At 45.0% G+C, this 20478-nt stretch overlaps 1 protein-coding gene across 6 annotated transcripts in view; it reads left to right on the forward strand.

The window, feature by feature from the left end:
* sema6e (sema domain, transmembrane domain (TM), and cytoplasmic domain, (semaphorin) 6E) overlaps positions 1–20478 on the forward strand; it is a 130594-nt gene that overhangs the window by 37735 nt on the left and 72381 nt on the right. Inside the window, exon 1 of one of the 6 annotated variants that reach the window (XM_024385822.2) lies at positions 12991–13319. The exons of the other annotated variants lie outside the window; for them this stretch is intronic. The gene's annotated coding sequence lies outside the window, so the exon portion shown is untranslated. Of the gene's footprint in view, positions 1–12990; positions 13320–20478 lie in introns of those variants that run through there. 6 annotated transcript variants of the gene reach the window in all.

Here is a 20478-nt window from a genome sequence, read left to right on the forward strand (position 1 = left end):
ACCATTTAGAATGAACGACTGGGTTGCTTCCATACATACAGAACAAAAAGACTAAACGACTGGGTCACATCTCTGGCAACCAAACCTATAGAACGAACGACCAGCCGGCTTGGGTAGCAACCCAAGTTTTGTTTCGGGACTATATCTTGTGCAAGGATGAAATAGTATGAATAAATTCATCAAAATAACGTTTTTAATGAAAATATGTCAATCATTATTTTAATGTGTTCGTAACCTGTTGTATAAAAGTGATAATGCCCTCGAAACTGGTGTTTGGAGAATATATTTGTTCGGTTTGCCGGCCCTCAACATTGTTTCGGGCCTAACAACACCCGTGCCAATATATCCTCCAAACACCGGCTTCTTTGGCATTATCACTTAATTAATTCACATAGAAGTAGCCCATTTCACTGTTGTGTACAATTGAGGCAGACAAACTTCTCTCTTCAAGAGCCCAAGCACATCCTAGTGTTTACCCAGATCAAGGATGCAGACATTTGCGTATTTTTAGTCAGAACAGAACATTTTTCCCCTTGGTACCCGCATGGCCTTCATTGATGTTTTCCTTACTAATGATAGCTTTGGACATGTGTGCGTTCCTATCAAAGTAAGTGCCTTATTACGTTATCATTATAGTTTATGTATATCATGTTGTTTCTACTGTAGCACACTGTATTTATGTATGGAGCATAATGCATTTACTGTTGTATTCGCATGTTTTCAAGTACTGGTGGCAAATCATGCATTCTGGTTCTTGCATTCTTGTACACTTTTTTGAAGGTTGTACTGATTTATGATGAGCTAATGCTAAGCTATTTGCCAGCTATGTGTGGCACCATGTTTGTTGACATCAAACAATGCATTCTGGTTGTCACGTAAACGTCTGTCAGACTAAAGATGTTATAACAAAATGAGGTGAAGGGATAGTCCACTCGTCTTTCAAGTAAACTTCCCTAAGGGACTAAGTTATCACACCCACTTCAACATGCATACTGCAAACAGACCCAACTCATATTGCCACCTCTTATCTTTGGTTGACGTGGGGGGAAAAAAACATGGCGGCGCGCACAAACTACCCATTGTCAGATTACTTTCGACTTTTAGAAAGTGTTTTACACAATTATTTTGATCACTAGTAAGCTCACCCGTGTTGTGATGAATTGTAAATAGTAATTGCTATTAACTAATTCTTATTATGGTTTCTGTCAGGCGAGAGTTAGCTAAATATAACCGCTTGTGTTAGGTCTTTCTTTCCTCAGCACTAGGACTAATGTGGCCTACATCTTCCGGTTTGGATGAGAATTGTGTTATGCCGTCACTACTTCTGTGAATGTCTGAACATTGCATCCCAAAATAAACTGCTCACATTGAGGACATAACATTGTAAAGACTGTGTTTGTGCAAAAATGTTTCTGTGAAAAAAGTGTGGTCAGCTCAAAGTCTGACTGTTGCGTCAATCGTAACTGGACGTTCAAAAGAGATGTTCTAATCACACTGGATTGAGCGTACGCTGCAGGGATCACTGTAGAATGATCACACCTGCGTGTTCGTACATATCAAAGAGGTAAAACAGGAACTTTGAAACGCACACAAGATACAGTAAAACAATGTTGGATTGGACTGGGCCTGTATTCTACAGGTTCCCAGAAGTCAGTGGGATGAAAAACACAGTTTCACCCCCCCTTTTCTCCGTCTCTCTTTCTCTCGTGTCATTTTCTTTCTCTCCTGGTGTGTTCCTCTCCTCCCTTTTTTAAAATGGTAATGCCGCGGGAACATGTTAAAGCACCCTGGCCGTGAGTCGACTCTACTCCTAAAAGCTTTCCTTTATGGGCGCTCACGCAGGGTTTCCAAGGCATTGACCGCCATTTGCCGGGAATCTGGTCTCTGCTAAATCATTTTAGCGATGGCTCCAGGTTTTCACCACAACACCCAGGATCTATGATTATTGTTATTGCAGTAATGAGGTGAAGGCTGAATAAAAACATGTGCACTGTGTTGTCCTCTCTGTGCACTCACCCCCATTTAGGAGATTCCAGATAAGCCATGAACCTTATTCAGCCGATGCCTATGCAGCTTTCTGCTGGTATTGCCTTGACTAATGCCCAAACCATGACGAATGAAGCTGATGCAATTTTCTGTGGAGTAATATAAACAGCTTGAATCCTTGGATGACTCTTCCTTGTGGGTTCTGGATGGACTTTGCCAAAAGCCAACCATTTCGTGCTCTATCAAGTCTAGTCCCCTGAGGTAATTGGGTGGTGGCTTATAATTTGCACACACACAAAAACAGAGTGGAGGGAATAACTCATTTGCATGTAAATACACTCTCATGTCTTATACACCCACACACCATCTAAAAAATACCAAGAGAAGCAAAGAATAATCCCAGCATTACAAGAAAACAATCACACACTAATGTGGAGGGAGGACAGCTTTTGAGGCTTGCTCTATTTGTGATTCATGCCCATTGAGTGTGTTTCATTCTCTATTAACCACACACACACACAGATGAGGCAATGGCCATTGGCGCTGCTGGCGAGAGTACAGTTGAAACTGCTGACTGTCAGGACCATGCACTGTCAGTGACCCTAATTGATATCCTAGACTTTTTCTTCAGATAACACTCTTCTGAATTCCCAGACCTTTCCAGGCCTCAGATCTTGAGAAAAATGCTCAGAGTAAACATTTCACCCTGTGGTTTTCACTGGGTGACGATTGAGTGAGTGTGTGTGCCGGAGTCCTGCTGGGGGTGCGTGCATCAGTTGATTGCCCTGTGTGGACTTTGTGTGTGTGTGTATGCATGCATGCTTGTATGTGTGTATGACATCTTGGATTCTGCCAAATATCTTGAGTAACAAGCAAATGCAATGTGTCTAAAGACCAGGCCCTTACTTTCTCTTGCTATTCTACCTGTGGTGCTTTTCTCAGCTTTCCTGAAATATTCCTCCACTCCATGGACTATTTAAAAGGCAGCCAAACACTTCAAAAGATATCCACTTGAAGCATGTCAGCCCCAGGTTGGCAGCTCTCTGAAATGATCTCCTCTTGTCCTAACCCTCTCATTACCCTCTTTTAAAAAAACTCAGCACGGGAGCTTTGTGTGTATCACTAATTTCAGCTATATTTCAATAATTAATGCGAAGGGTTAAGCAGCACTACTGCCGCATATTGATTTATATGTATTTATTTTCCGGTGGGGCAGTCCATGGGGACGCAGGCTGGTTTGTCATGAAAGGGGCTCTATGTGACGGCTGATTTGTGCCACATATGCTGTTAAACCTCAGTCTGCTCTCCCATGGCGACGCGGCTACTGCACCGGTGTGTCACCATGACTGTATTTAAACACCGCTCCCCTGCGGGCTCCAGACTTGTGATCAAGAAGCCCAGCATGGCACCAAGCCTGAGCTTTCCCCCCCTCCCTCTCTCCATCTTTTTTTATATTCAACAGTCATTACGGGTGCATAAATAAGTAATGCAGGATCAATCAGAAAGAACCTGGCCTGGAGGGAAGCAAAGGGACTGTATAATGGAGTTATTTGAATAAGGGGCCTTTTGTTTTTTGGGGGCCTCATCAGAAAAGGCCCCCACTTGTCCCACAATGGATCGGGCTCTTAATTGAACGCCTCCTGATGCAAATTGGTCATAATTTATGGATGGTTTGTGAAGGGACTGACAGAAATCCTTTTCTACTGTAAATTGTGCTCGCAGTCTGACTCCAGAATTCAAGAGGCTGTGTTTATCGGACTCATTCACTGCTGCTCTCTGTCGCTCCCTCAGCGACTGTATCGGTCTCTTGGTTTTTCTTCTCTCCGACTCACTTCTCCAGCCCTTTTCTCTATCTCTCTCATTTCTTTTCTCTTCTCCCTCTATCCTCACATTGGCAACTGCCCGTTCCCAGCCTCTAAAGCGCTAATTGACTTTTCATCGGTGTGTGCTATAATTGAGTTTTAATCACCGTTTTACATCATGTTTTGATATTTAAATCAGCCATGTCAGCCAAGAGAAGGGGCTTTTCACCACGTTGCCATTCACTGAATTTGATGCTTAAAACACATTGAAGTTTGATTGCATGTTCAACATTAGCGCCTGGTTCTTGAGCGAGCCAAAACACCTGCAGACACTGCTTTTACAGGACCAGCTGAATGCCATCAAGAGCTGATTGATATTTATCTGAGATAGGGATAACTTTGTAACAGTCATTGGTTCTTGCTCATGGCCCATTATACCAGTGTGGGCTAGGCAATGAAAAATGTATGTAAGCCAATTCAATTCAAAATTAGAACAAGTAAAATTGCGACTACCAAGGGAAGGGAACAACCCTCAAAACAGAAAATGTGTGGACTCTCAGATACAGAAGAACATTGTCTTGCATATAGAGTGGTTTTCAGCTCCTGTGGGATCCGTTTGGGTAGAGCGAAAGACGAGACCAACTTGTAGAGTCAAATGATTCTGCTTCTGAGCAGTTAGCTGGCATGTCGATGCGAGGTTGAAGCACCGGTTGATCATTCCGGATCGTTCTACCACCCCTACTGAATGAATGGAAACGTTCCCACGTTCCTCACTGCTGGTGGAAGTGAGATGGAGATAAGCAGGGCTTTAGACTGAATCAAACTAAAGAAACCAAACCAGGCCTCCGCAACACCACAAACCCCTCATCAACTACAACAGCAAAATGAACTTTTGGAGACTTCTATAAACACTTGTCTTCTGTTTTCTTGTTATTTTTGTGTGCCTGGCTGGAATGGAAAACAGGTCCAATCCCTCGACATCTCCCAGCTTTGAAACCTGAACTCTACAGTTTTTTCTCAGATTATACCGCAAGCACCACATGAGGCACGGATTAGGATGCATGAGGCTCGCTCGCTCTCTCTGTCTCTGTCTCTTGTTCTCTCCCTTTCTCCCTCCCTGTTGGCTGAAAGATTGTGAGTGATGTTTAGCAAGTCTGCAGCCTTTGGGAAGGCTTTCAGAGTGGGCCCTCTCTTTTTAGCTTGTCCGTGACGGTCTCCAAATAAATTGTAACACTAAGACGAAACGCGAGCTGGCAGCCAGCGTGTAAACCATTGAAGCTCTGAGGAGTTGGACATTTTTTTTGTTCTTCCTTATAAGACTCATTCCCTATCTTTTCAGATGCTCCCCGTGACATTTAGTTGAGAATGTTAAAGCATTTTGTCGGTGTGTGTGAATTGCTGAGCTCCCTCTGTTGGAAGGGTTGGGAACATACCCCTGAGTCATTGCTTTGACAGGCTTTTAACTTTTTGCTCCACTCCTGTATTCACTTCATGAAAAGTCATTGCATACAATCTGGAATCTCACCTTTTTGGGATGAATTTGCTCCTTCAAAGTTTGTAAAAAATAAATGGTTTCCCCACCCAAGCATTAACCATCATGACAGCTAAATTGCCCCTGGATCATTGCTATGAGTCAGTCTTTTCACCTCTGGTAAGGAATGGTTCATTTTTCAATCTTTTTGGTGCCTGTTTGATTAATTTGGTGGGAATTTAGAGGGAGGTAATTATTATTTCAAGTAATTTTTTGCATTGCTTAATTATTCAATGAGTACCCCAAGCTACTCTTGGGATACTGTATCACTAGACATAACTCAGGAAAAGTAGCACTATTACAAAGCAATGTCAAGGACAAAACCAGGAAATGAACGCAAATAGCCTACGTATCCATGGACTGTGGTATTTTGTCATGTATCCTCCGCGACATTGGTGTGTTCATTCGCTGCATGTCAGCCCGTAGTGTTCCCCATCCATTAACGATGCTCCCTTTGTCTCTGCCCTTCTGACGGTATGAAACCAGCTCGGTAACGATGCCTGCCATTTAAAAGGCCGCTGCCGGCTGCATTCTTCAAGTGTCACCTCTCATTACAAACCCCTCTGATATGTGTTTCGTCTCTCCTCCCACCTTCTTCCATGGTCTCAGTTTTAAGCACTGTCTGGTCTGCAGGACACCTTATCGGAACCTCCACTTTTAAGTTCAATGCAACAGGACATGTTTTGGTAAGGAGAGAATACGGTACATCAGAAAGGGAAGGATTTATAAAAGTGCTACTGCTGTCCATTCTTATATTCTTTCCCTTTTTTCCTCCTTTTTTTGGCTAGATCTATCTCGTTTCCGCACAATTGCACAGATTGTAATCTCATTCTGGCAAAAAAGCCCAACTTGAAATGAAGCCATACATCACAGAGTAAACAGCGGAACGGAGAGGGAGCGAGAGAGAGCGAGCTGAAAGAGCAAGCTGAAAGAGCGATTCGGAGGGAAAGGCGGGGATGGGGAGCATGAATTGCCAAGGGAAAGGTAAATAAACACTGGCATCAATCAGTTCACAGAAGTCAATCTAACTCGCCGCCATCCCCATTCTCCTCACAAGGATGTGACATTTAAGAGAGCTATGTCCAAGGCCTAATTAAACATTCCACGTTGTGCCAAGAGACAGAGGCACCCAGCCTGCAAGTCCTTCCCCTGTAGTTGTCCATTTCCTCTAAAAGAGCATTCAGGAAACTTCCTGAAAGTACTAACCTTAACTGGCATTCCCTGAATGGCATTAGAAGGGCGATTCTGGTGCCCTCTAGCTTTTTGTGTGTGAAGACCCTTAGCGTGTTTGGCAGTGCCCTCCCATGTGCCCCATTGTGGTCAGTCTATTTGCCAGCAGCGTCAAGCAGTAGTAACTATGGTGACTGTGCTCTGAACAGCTAGAGGTTTCAGAGCCCCCAGGGACTCAGATGTAAAAAAAAAAAAGCATCTACTGACATCAATAGAAAATACATTTTCATCTCATATTTGCTAGTCTGGACAAAGAATGAGGTAACGGAACACTGTCTGCACTGACAAAAGCACACAATACAGGGCAAATTAGCGGTGTGGTAGCACGTTTATCCTTCTGTGCTGTGCTAATTGTGTCTGCATGTGTTTTCAACAGTGACAGAAGTGAGAGTGCCTGCATATCTGACCTGCTCACTGTCCAAGGGACACTAATTATACCTACAATGAGATTACCAATAGGTTAAACAAAATTAACATTTTCAGATGCTCTACTCTCTCCCAACTGTCCTTATATTTCCTTGGCATGATTTTTGCAATAACACGGGAAGCTTTAGCCTGAGAGGTCACTCAAGCAGGCTTGAAATTCTGGGCTGCTACAAAGAAAAGCCATATTCCCTGTCCTCAGGGCTTGAATCAAAATGCTCGGCTTGGGTTATATGGAACAAATAGGCGCCCTCCCTGTGACTGCATGTGCTGTATTCTGCCTCGACTAGCACCTGTCTGCTTATCAGTGCGGCAGGCAGGTATTGAGCTTTTGCAGATGACAGAATTGCCGGGTTCCATCTCTGAGCCTTGAACAAAAGAATGAGACTGGAGGGGAGGGAGGGGGGGGGATGTAATTTCTGTGAAAGATGGATGTCACACAGAGGCTGAAAGTAGGACAGCTCTCAGAAGGACAGTGGAGTGACAGCGCCAGGGCAGGAATGATACCTAATGTCAGACAGTTCTTTCTTAATTCGTGGGGAATCCTGACCTGAGCACACCTGCACAGACATGTTTATTCATCAGTCTCCTGCACTCTGGGGTGTTGCGTCTGCAATGTTTTTCTGTTTTGATAAAGAATTAGTGGAAGTGTTTCTGATGCGGTGCACCTTGAGTAAAAATCTCATCCCTCAAGTTCAGCTGTGCATACACTACAAATACAACCTTTACTGTTGATTAGCAGATCCCGAAACCATTGTTTTTGTTTCTATAACCGTGGATGCACACATATAGATAGATGGATATACACTGCTCAAAAAAATAAAGGGAACACTTAAACAACACAATGTAACTCCAAGTCAATCACACTTCTGTGAAATCAAATTGTCCACTTAGGAAGCAACACTGATTGACAATAAATTTCACATGCTGTTGTGCAAATGGAATAGACAACAGGTGGAAATTATAGGAAATTAGCAAGACACCCCCAATAAAGGAGTGGTTCTGCAGGTGGTGACCACAGACCACTTCTCAGTTCCTATGCTTCCTGGCTGATGTTTTGGTCACTTTTGAATGCTGGCGGTGCTTTCACTCTAGTGGTAGCATGAGACGGACTCTACAACCCACACAAGTGGCTCAAGTAGTGCAGCTCATCCAGGATGGCACATCAATGCGAGCTGTGGCAAGAAGGGTTGCGGTGTCTGTCAGCATAGTGTCCAGAGCATGGAGGCGCTACCAGGAGACAGGCCAGTACATCAGGAGACGTGCCGGAGGCCGTAGGAGGGCAACAACCCAGTAGCAGGACCGCTACTTCCGCCTTTGTGCAAGGAGGAGCAGGAGGAGCACTGCCAGAGCCCTGCAAAATGACCTCCAGCAGGCCACAAATGTGCATGTGTCTGCTCAAACGGTCAGAAACAGACTCCATGAGGGTGGTATGAGGGCTCGACGTCCACAGGTGTGGGTTGTGCTTACAGCCCAACACCGTGCAGGACGTTTGGCATTTGCCAGAGAACACCAAGATTGGCAAATTCACCACTGGCACCCTGTGCTCTTCACAGATGAAAGCAGGTTCACACTGAGCACATGTGACAGGCGTGACAGTCTGGAGACGCCGTGGAGAACGTTCTGCTGCCTGCAACATCCTCCAGCAGGACCGGTTTGGTGGTGGGTCATTCATGGTGTGGGGTGGCATTTCTTTGGGGGGCCGCACAGCCCTCCATGTGCTCGCCAGAGGTAGCTTGACTGCCATTAGGTAACGAGATGAGATCCTCAGACCCCTTGTGAGAGCATATGCTGGTGCGGTTGGCCCTGGGTTCCTCCTAATGCAAGACAATGCTAGACCTCATGTGGCTGGAGTGTGTCAGCAGTTCCTGCAAGAGGAAGGCATTGATGCTATGGACTGGCCCGCCCGTTCCCCAGACCTGAATCCAATTGAGCACATCTTGGAAATCATGTCTCGCTCTATCCACCAACGCCACGTCGCACCACAGACTGTCCAGGAGTTGGCAGATGCTTTCGTCCAGGTCTGGGAGGAGATCCCTCAGCAGACCATCCGCCACCTCATCAGGAGCATGCCCAGGCATTGTAGGGAGGTCATACAGGCACATGGAGGCCACACACACTACTGAGCCTCATTTTGACTTGTTTTTGTTTTAAGGACATTACATCAAAGTTCGATCAGCCTGTAGTGTGGTTTTCCACTTTAATTTTGAGTGTGACTCCAAATCCAGACCTCCATGGGTTGATACATTTGATTTCCATTGATCATTTTTGTATGATTTTGTTGTCAGCACATTCAACTATGTAAAGAAAATAGTATTTAATATTTCATTCATTCAGATCCTGGATGTGTTATTTTAGTGTTCCCTTTATTTTTTTGAGCAGTGTGTATATGTATGTATATATATGTGTATGTATATATATGTGTATGTATATATATGTGTATGTATATATATGTGTATATATATGTGTATATCTATGTATCGTCTGTCAGCTCAGGTCTCTACTGTCTCTACTGATCAATTCCTCAGCCCATCTGTCGGCCAAGCTTACTCACAGGGCAGTGCAGTCGGGAGACGGACCCTCATGGTAGGAGTCTTCATTAAACCAATCCCTCCCTCCACCTCATCCTCCCACACTCCCCAGGTCTGGCCAAAGTTAATGAGAAGATGTGATCCCCTTGAAACCCTCCCCCTCATCCCCAGCACCTTATCACCACCAATGTTTTTCTCTCACGGCTGCTTGAATCATGGCTGTAGGGGTAGAGGCTGGTTAGCCACCGCCCAGCCTTCTTTAGCTTTGTCTCATTCCTGCTGTTTACTCTGAAGGAGTGGTAAGGAGTGGAAACTGGCTGCAGGGGGTTGTGTGGGGAGAGAACGGTGTGGATCGGTTGTTTTCCCAGCGAAATGGATTTGCAGTGATTGATTGCATCAGTTGAGCCCTACAGGACGCTGCCTGTAGCTGAATCATAGCTTTAAACAAATTACGTGGGCATAGCGGAGCCGTTGTGCTCCTTGCCCAAACTCAAGACCTGGCTCGTCGAGTGCACTGCCAGGGCATGCATGCCAATTACCCCTGCTGACTTGCCAAGAACAATGAAAGAGAGAAAAAAAATAGAGCTATTTGCTCACTTGCTGAGGCAAACACATTTCTAAAGCACCATTTCTATTCACTAAATGAGTCAAAAGAAACAGTCACGCAATGTAATGACCATGTTTTTTCGTGGTAGGTTATGGACTGCATCCATAGGCCAAGCCACATGTGAAAGAAACAAAGCCTAACTGCGTAAGGCTGGCCGTTTATGTTCTGTGCTCTCCGGGATCCTTGGATTGTCACTAACCCCCATTGAAGTGAAAATGGTTTAGGGTAGGGGTGATGGTTAGGATTTGGGGTAAGGACAACCCAAATATCCCAGACTGCACTGACCAGCAGTTTACCCTCAGAGTTAGAGAGCTGAGACTTCCTCTTTTTGGGCTGGTAGGGTTTTTCTTACCTCACCCTGGATAGCAGGATTCACTGTAGTGTGTAGTCACACCATATTACCCTCTATCTGCCGGTGAGTATTTGGATCAGGATTCACTTGCATTTGTGGCAGTTGACAGTTCTGTGTATAGTGTGGCGGTGGTAAAAAGTAGCAGTTATTGGCAGATGTTGGATGGGAAAGTTCCTTGCAGTCTGGGTGGTCCTGAGGGATGAATAGGTCTCTATTGCAATGACCCCTCATCACTACCCTCGGGCGGTGTAGGCCTGTCTTCATATAGATTGGGACTGCCAAAGGAATATGTAGAGAGCACAGGATCTGAGTATTCATTTTGTTGTTTGTATTGTCTCCATCTTTTTCTTGACCCAGAAAAATGCATACACACTTTGAACTGTCTTAAGACCGCTCAGAGTGGCAGTACATAACAAGGTTAAACTCCTTTTAATAGCCCCGCCAACCCCTCCCCAACCCGAACAGGGAGTTGAGGCAGGGCTGCATGACCTGGCCCTTGCTTTTGGGTCTGGCGTGAATTAAGACGAATGGAGCCATCCGACTGCCAGATGATGAATTGCAGTCTGTGGGAGAGCCTCTCCTTTTATGTAAAAGAGGCACTCGCAGACATGGCACTTTCATCAATCAGACGGGGCCCACTGTAATTTCATTACAACGGCAGAAAGAGGAGCCAGTGTGCCGATGCAGCAGACAGACTCCTTGACAGACCACTGTTTTCCTTTTGCTGTTTGGAGTCTTAACCCTCTCTGGGTCTATGGCTGTGACTGGGGATGAGACACTTTCAGTTTATTTGGAGGCAAAAGCTATTCGCCCCACTATCTCAGTAAGGTTATACATTGTTGCAAAGTTAAAATGTCCACCCACAATTCAGTTGTATTGCTCCTACAGCAATGTCTCAGTCTCAATTAAAGTGACACCTGGGTCTCACATTCACACCTTCCACAAAGTCCAGTACAGCTCCCCGACAGCGGCCCCCCATGCTTAGTCAACACTTCACAGGCTCCGGAGATGAGTTTGGCACAAAGCACTGCCCCAAATGGAATTCCTGTGCGTTCCAGATGTGTTACATTGGGACTATATTGAAATGGCAGCAGAGGAGGTGGAACGAGCCATGAGTGAACAGCGGAACGAGGCTAGTGTAATCTCCAGGTGAGGGAGCGCAAAAAGTAGAGCAAAAGTGTGATTCCTCCCACCTAGTTTTTCTCTCCACGCTTTCCAATTTCCTCTTTTTTTATACTGTTTCCCACTATTTCTCATTCTTTCTCCTCCTTTCTCCCCTCCCTCTCTGTCTGTCTCTCTGCGTGGGGTCGTTCAGTCGCGGCGGTGCTCACAGCTAGGGATACGGAGCACTCCAGCTGTTTTGGCAGATAAGCCGCTGCCTACCCGCCTGGCTTCCTGCCGCTCGTCAGTCAAACGGGACTCGCACTGTCACCGTTATTCACCTGGGACGGGCAGGTTTCTACTGCGATGGAGCCCCCATCGCCTAATCCCCTGTCCCAGAGAGTGAGATGGTGAGAGTCCAAATCAACAGAGCAGCTCCTTCTCCTACTACACAGATAGTGACGCTAATGGAAATAATGAACTGAAAATAGAAAACCCTTGTCCACATGGCTGAAGATCCTATGCATCACAGCGATGGTATGTTCGAAGTAGCTTGTGTTGCTAAGATAGTCTTTAAACAATAGGACAGAACTTTCTGAATGATAATAATTCAGTCATTTATTTGGACGCGCTCGTACAAGTGTTGCTGTCAACTGTCAAACCAAAAGCTTGTTGCCATAACTTTGCCTAAAGTTTGACGCTGAGAAGGGGTGATGCTGAAATGCTGTAGTTCTAAAATTTGGAAAGTTCTGTCCTATTGTTATTTTTTAAATTATTGTTATTTATTATAAAGATTCAGTATCCCATAGACCAGGAAGTAGATTGCAATTTCACAATGTCATAATATGCAATGTTGACATTCAACCCATAAATGAATGATGTGTGTTCCTATGGCAATCACAGGGACATGATATGAGTACTCAAACAGTGTGCGCTGCATTCAGACATTGTTTCTCAGACCCCCTTGTGTATGGAGCCTTTCAGCTCCATTATTACGCTTAATTGATTTGTTATTCCACTAATTATTGCGATATGATATCTCATTGTCACCCATGATGATTTTATCAACTCTGAAAGGTGTGACAGCTGGCTGTACTGAGACGTACAGTCCCGTAGGCGCTCGCAGCCCAACATCCCTGACATACCCTGATGTGAATGGAGAATCAGGGTTAGCAGCTCCATCCAACTGGAAGGTGGCGAGTTTACAGCCGAGGGCAAAGGGCTTAGATTATATTTCTGTACCTGGAGCAGGGAACTGATTGCCTGATGAAAGCCCATGTAAAAGGTCAATAAACAGCGGCCCAGTTATTTTGTGGCAGATTGAGAAGGAAATAGTTTTGCTGTGCTGGGAGGTGTGGTCTGTGTGTGCAGCCTTGTGCCTGGCTCTTTCCGCTGTGGGTTTCTCTTGGCAGCGAGTCTTCCAGCTGACCTGTCCGTGTTAGTCAGTCTGTGGGACTGTGAAATGGCCCACCACGGGGCACACTCGGGGTCCCACAAGCTCTCTACCTCTCTCCTTTTATTTCTCCTTAGCTTGCTCCCTCTCTTGCACTCATGTTTCTCCATCCCCCTTTCTCCTCACGAGAGGTTTCGTGCTTCCTGTTGGGATCCCGTTTGCCTGGCTTGAATACAGATCAGTCGAAAGAGAGAGACCAATTTTTCATAATGCGCTGGGAACATGGCAAGAATCGGAACAGGCTATCTCAACAGACCATCTTGTTTCCAGTTTTTGGGGCAGTGTCTGCTGTTGAAGTATCAGGTACGCAGTGAGTTTGTCAAGTTGCTTTTCTCTTTGTATGTGGGTTAGTTTGTGTTAGTACAGATTCTGCTGCAAGTCTCTTCCTCCATGTGCAATACATCCACACAAACTTTTGTGGACAGTATTCTATGTCTATGTGTTTGTATGTTTGATCATTATGAGTGGGTGTGTGTTTGTGCAGTGCTGGCCAGCGGGACTGCAGTATTTTTCCTCTGGTGGAGCGATGGAAAGAGGCTGGTCCTTCTGGCACTCACATCAGTGGGGCCGACATTGGCAGCCCCAAACCCTGAGGACCATTAGCAGACCAGAGTACTCCTGTAGCGGGCCTGCCTGGCAGCCCGTGTCCCACTGGTTTCCATGAGTCTCCTTCCAGAACACTGGCTCGTGCCAGGCCACGACATGTCAGTGTGTATGGGCACCCTTGCCCCCTGGCCGACACTGCATCCATTCATCCAAACAGCATGTTGACATAGAGTAGTGTGGTCATTATGGTTATTACCTCCAATGGTTCAAGAACAGGAGGGTCAGTTTTCTTTTCTTTTTGTATTGTATTGTATTGTATTTTCTAAAACATTTCACAGTAATGGTTTATAGTGGCTGTCAAAAAATAATTCATTATTTTGTTTAAAAAAAATGTAATCTATATTTTTTGGACTCCCGAGTGGTGCAACGGTCTAAATCACTACATCTCAGTGCTGGAGGCGTCACTACAGACCCTGGTTCGGTTCCAGGCGGTATCACAACTGGCCGTGTTTGGTCCCATAGGGTGGCGCACAAATGGCCCAGCGTCGTCCGGGTTAGGGTTATGCTGTCATTGTAAATAAGAATTTGTTCTTAACTGACTTGCCTCGTAAAATAAAATACAACAGCTTTTGAAACACGAGGCATCTCCATATCCAAGGCTGGGGAAATGTCATTTCTGAGAAATCTCAGAGCATTTTAGTGTCATCATGTCCTACATTGGAAACATGCTCCTTTTCCAACTGGATGTGTGACAATTTGTGTTGTTCTGATTTTGAGTAAGAATTTCACTGCTCAGCAAGTCCTCTTTCTTTTGAACTCTTTCTCTACTGGGTGAGAGGTTAGCTTGCCTGCGTTAATTAACCAAGCTCGGTAAAGAAACATTTTGTTATTCTGAATGTCAGCATGTGTTTTTCCTCTTTGTTTGAGCAGCTGCTTTTGTTGAGGAACAGATCTCTATTTTTTTTGTTCAAATATAACTAATGAGTCAGTTATGGGGAGAGAAACATGAGCTAATCCAACCCTGCTGCCAGAACTAGAAGTCTGTCTCTGCTACAGTAACTGTTAAATTAGCATTAACCCCCAATGGATGTTTTGAAGGGATAAGTGTATGAAGTAGCCTAATGACTTTTTGGGACTGTAGATGAAGTTACACACACCCTTGGGTTTAGTAGAACTTCCCTTTCTAAAAAAATTTTTTAAAACTCAACATAGGTTAAGTAAATATTGAGAAAGTCCATACTAGTTATTCCTGTTTGACCTTTTTTATAAAGTCATGTTTAATTCACAAGGTGAAGGCAGTTAGAAGTAATAATAACTTAAGCAATGAATATATGAAAAGCTAGTCTGAAAAATGCTCTGTCATGCATATGAAGGTTTTAAGAGAAGCTGAGTTAAAAAGTAGAGCACTAGCCTGAGTCATGAGGACGTTTTGTGTTACCTAGAGGTTGAAAATGCTGAAAAGCTCAACCTGTAAATGTTTCTCTGAACCGTAATACCAACACATCACACGCATTTCATTCTACATACATTTAAAGACATTTCGTTAGTCACGGCACACTGCCTACATCACGAGGAAACACAACTTTTCAGTTTGTCTGAACGTTTTTGTTTTGGAGTGTGGTTGACACCATGTTGTTACGTGGGCATGGAGCAGAATGCTCCCCCACAGGAAATGTCATGCTATACTGTGTCTTCTCAAGTAGAGTGATGAACCTAAGAGGGCTTGAAGCAAAACCAGAAAGTCAACCACTTCTTCTAACCAGAAACCAACCTCCATAATTACAAGCCAATGCGCTCTTCCCTTTGATGTATGACTTTAGGGAAGTTGGCTGGATACCGCCCTATAGCGATAATTGTGCGGTGAGCTTACTGGTGTAAACTGGCTGTAGTGAGTCACCCAATTTGAGGACGAGAATTTTTGTTGCTCGGGTTCGATCCACCCAATTTAAAGGGCTGTTAAATACTCCGATATAAAACACCCCATCCATTGTCATTGTTATTGCCAGGTTTGATGGCTTTGAGATCTGAGGCAAAGCGTGATTCCCCCCCCTGAGGAGCACATTTTACATGATCCCCTTATAATCGTCATCTGCGTGGAAGTAATCAAATTGAATTTGTCACATGCGCCGAATACAACAGGTTCACCTTACAGTGAAATGTTTACTAACAAGCCCTTAACCAACAATGCTTTAAGAAAAATAAGTGTTAAATAAAAAATGAAAGTAACAAATATTTAAACAGCAGCAGTAAAATAACAGGCGCGAGGCTAAATACAGGGGGTACCTGTACAGAGTCCGTGTGCGGGGCCACAGGTTAGTCGAGGTAATTGAGGTAACATGTACATGTAGATAGAGTTAAAGTCACTATGCATAGATAATAAACAGAGAGTAGCAGCAGTGTAGAAGAGGGGTCTGGGTAGCCCTTTGATTAGCTGTTCAGTCTTATGGCTTGGACGTAGAAGCTGTTAAAAAGCCAATCTACACACGTAGTTATGCAGCCAGGGTATGCATGCTCTCCATTCCTGGTTTCCAATCAGAGATTGAGGGATTTCAGACAATATGAAATCTCATCTGCCTCCTGGATCCCCATGATTACAAAAGGGCCTGGTGGGGAGGGAATGGCCAAATGGGAGCTTAGAGCACCGTGGTAGAAAGGACAGCGTTGACAAGGCAACTAGAGCTCATTATTCCTCCATCTATGCAGGGGCACGGCGCTCCGTTGATGGGCACCAGAGGAGAGGATGGAAGGATGGATGAGGTTACGCCCACGTCTAAAGGGCATCCAGGATATGACACGTCTGGACTGTAATCCAGGATTACCTGTCCGATTCTGTCATCTGTGTCAACGATCCACGTCAGCAGAGATAACGACACCGGCCAAGACTTTGACTCACTGTGTGAGTGTTTTTCTCTGTGATATGGCTCTGCAACATCTGCACAGCAGCGGCAGTTGGTTGTGAGCTGCCCAGCAAGCCCAGACTGCACAGTGCCCAGGTTTCCACGGTGGGTCTGGGAGGATGTGTGGTATTGACACAGGTGAGGAGGCTGCTGTCTGGGTATCTGCTGGCAGAGAGACTGAAGGTGTCTGGTTCTGAAGCATGGCAGGGTGTAATAAAGATCTACACTGTAGCTCTGTGTGTGAGAAAGGTCCTCTGAGACTCGTCTCTTGTGGTTTAGAACTACAGGTCATATTACAGTGGAATGGATTACAGAAAAACCCAAGAACACCTCTGACTCTTGTCTTTGTATAATCCACTTCCTCAACGGTGTATTACTACAGAATAACAACTTAAATATCATGTCTTCAGTGATGTCTTTCCACAGTAAGGCTCGGTCTGGAGGTGATGTTCCTCCTGCAATGTTTACTGAGGGGCACTCAATGTGTACACACGGATTTGGGAGGGGTGGGGGTAGGAATTTGGGAGGTCTCTCCTTTCGGGAATTTGCACTATTTTGGTTGAGTACTGAGACAGGCAGTGAAAGCTGAATTTTTCATTTTGTTGGTATATACATTGCTCAGTGAGTTTAAGCAGTTTTAGCTTTCTCCACCAAAGTTGGTTCAACTCAAAAATGTCACTTTGTCAACTTGAGCAACTTGTACTCTGTGAGGGTTGGTAAAGGTACGCTTGATTTTCCCCATTGAGCGATGGATCTAGTGTCTTGACAAAGATTCAGTGAGTCATTCCTGTGAACTTTGTAGAGAAAGCTTTCGTAGATAGAAAGAGCACAGAATAGCTGTGGATTTGTTACCAAAATCATTGTCTCCTCCTCAAAATGTTAATGTTTTTAAAATAGGCCTGCTGGTCCTTCAGGTTCAATAAGCTTGACATGTGGGTTGGCTTTTAATTGCCTGTTCATTTAGTTTTATTACGTCAATGAGCCAATGTTCTCTCTCCGTTTTGGATGTGCTATGTTGTAATTTCTCTGTGTGACAGTGCTATAATTATATTTAAGAAGGAAACGAGAGAGCCTAAGCTGGCTATCTTAGAACCTGCATTGCTACTGTTTGTCAGAATCCATGTTTACATTGGCATTTTCCAATGAAGTTGTCAAAATGACTGAAAGGAAACAAATGCATGCATGGACCCACACAGGCAGGCAGGCAGCCAGGCAAAAACCAACCCTACTGTGTGCATTTCTGCACATACAAACACGCACGCATGCACTGAAATGTGCTTCTTGACTACAGCCATCACTCTAGCATTCATCACCCTCCCCTCTCAGTTCACAGGTCATGCATTTACACGGCATGTATGGCATCTCTGTGTGTTTGTGTGCGTTAACGTTCTTGTGTGTGTGTACAGGATGTATGCTTTTCCAATGGAGGATAGTTGGAGGAAAGGGGGGGGGGGGTCTCCCCCGTATAATGTGGTCTTTAATAAAGACACAGGTTGCCAGATTGGAAGTGTCAGTGTGTTGCAGCATGCAGTCTCTCAGGGTGATTTATGACAGTGCTGCGAGGCTATTAGATTATGGGCTCCAGCTCTGCTCCGTGTGGGTGATAAGAACAGCCTACAGCCATGGGAAAACTCCCCGTTCACGCGCCTCATTTCAGGGGGACATTGCAGTTTTTTTCACAAGGTGCCATCTGAAGGAAATTGTATCCAAGCACATTTGCCTGTCTTGTGGGTATATCAGCGTTCCCATTTAATGTTTTATCCTTTATCCTTTCGGGAGTCTTGCTAAGAAAGGGGAAGTAGTGAATTATTATCATCAGCTCCAATAAATGGACCATAATCAAAATAACTTAATCCACTTACATGCGAATCTGTCTAATTTTGACAAACCGTTCTTACCTTAGAAGCAGAACAACAACCAAATCTGCAACTCTGCAGTTTCTCCATTTCACCATGGGCCTGAAAAGGGGCTGTGGGGAGAGAGAGGGTTTAGGTCGTGAGGACAGAGCGCTGTGGTCAGAGTTTGCGCTGCAGCACGCCGCGGCTAAAAGGCCAGTTGTCAACCGCCGGTGAAAGAAAACAATGGGGCATCGGCTGGAGCGCTTGGGGGGAAAAGGACGAGTCAGGGTCGCTTTCAATTAGCGCAGCGGGCCATCTATGCAGCTAGCCACAGGGGCCGGGAGGAGGTGGCGGTGAGGAGAGAAGTGGGGATAGGGGAGCAGGTGCAGCACAGCGCGAAAGAGAGAGGCAGAGAGCGAGAAAGAGAGTCGTGCTTGTCCCCGACTGCCCAAGGAATAACGCTTTTGCCTGGAAGGAAGCAAAGGGTATGTGTGTGTGTGTGCGCTTCGGGAGTGATATATGTAGAGATAGGCTTACTGTTTGAAACCATGACGGAATCCTGACAACACCTCGTTGGGAAGAAAGCGTAATGACATCTCATACCGTCAAAAATCCTGAGGAGGGTCTTCTAATGATTCATAAGACTTGAGAGGAGAAGAGCAAGGATCAGACAAAGGACCTCTTCTGTAAATCCCATTATAGTAGTCTATCACTCTGACATTCTATACTGGGGATTTTTGTTTTTCGTTTTTTACTTAACTGACTTGCCTAGTTAAGTAAAGGTTAAGAACAAATTCTTATTTACAATGACGGCCTACCCCAGCCAAACCCAGACGACGCTGGGCCAATTGTGCGCTGCCCTATGGGACTCCCAATCACGGCCGGATGTGATACAGCCTGGGAAAGGATGAGTCAGTCCGGCTGCACTGTATTCAGGAATAATGAGTTGCCTTTTTGATTTCTGGATAAGCTAAATAAATCGTATTTTCCCTTCAAAATAACCTGATGAGTTTGGAAGTAGGACACTACAGTATGTTGTTTCACACACTGTACACACACTCCTGAGGTTTCTGTGCTCCAGCTGGCAGGATATGACTTGCTTTCATGTGGATGCTCGCATACACGCACCCACAATGATATGTGTCGGATCCATGCATAAGTGGATTTGTTTCTATTGTGGGTATTGGTGTGTTGTAAAAACATACAGTATACACACACAAACTCCCAGCGTGCACACACATGAGTTTTTCCAACCATGATCTATGCCTGACCACCAGTTACCAAGGGAAACACGTAAGGCCGACACATACAAACACATAAGCACAGCATTGGACGCATTAATATGCACATACATGCAAACATTGCACCGTAGGGCTCTCCAAAGGGTGGTACGGTCAGCCCAACGCATCATCAGGGGAAACTCTGCCTCCCCTCCAGGACATCTACAGCAACCGGTGTCACAGGAAGGCCAAGAAGATCATCAAGGTCCTTAGCCGCCTAAACCTCGCCCTGTTCACCCCGCTACCATCGAGAACCCGGAGACAGTTCAAGTGCATCAAAGCTGGGACCAAGAGACTGATAAGAAGCTGTTTATCTCCAGGCCATCAGACTGTTAAACAGTCTGGCCTCCGCCCATTACCATGCCCTGATTCTTAGATACTGTCACAAGCCGGCTACCACCCGGTACTCTACCCTGCAACTTAGAGACTGCTGCTGTACATAGTCATTGAACACTGGTCACTTTAATAATGTTTACATATTGTTTAACCCACTTTAAATGTACAGTATATACTGTATTTTAGTCATGGCTCATCCTATATAACTAATTTTCTATTCACATACTGTCCCAACTGTCTATACACACCATTTACATATGTACACTCTCTTGATAGTTTATTAGATACACCCACCTGATTCCAGATAGCAAGTCACATGACCATGGCTTGCTATATAAAGCAGGCAGACAGGAATTGAGGCATTCAGTTACTGTTCGATTAAACGGCAAAAGCGTGGTATGATCGTCCTTGCCAGGTGTGCCGGTTTCAGTATCTCAGAATCAGACGGCGCCCTGGGATCTTCATGCACGACAGTGTCTAGGGTTTACCGAGAATGGTGCGACAAACAAAAAGCATCCAGTCAGCGGCAGTCCTGTGGGCAACAACAGCTCGTTGATGAGGTCGA

This window comes from Oncorhynchus tshawytscha, linkage group LG23, assembly GCF_018296145.1.
Source record: "Oncorhynchus tshawytscha isolate Ot180627B linkage group LG23, Otsh_v2.0, whole genome shotgun sequence".
Lineage (NCBI taxonomy): Eukaryota > Metazoa > Chordata > Actinopteri > Salmoniformes > Salmonidae > Oncorhynchus > Oncorhynchus tshawytscha.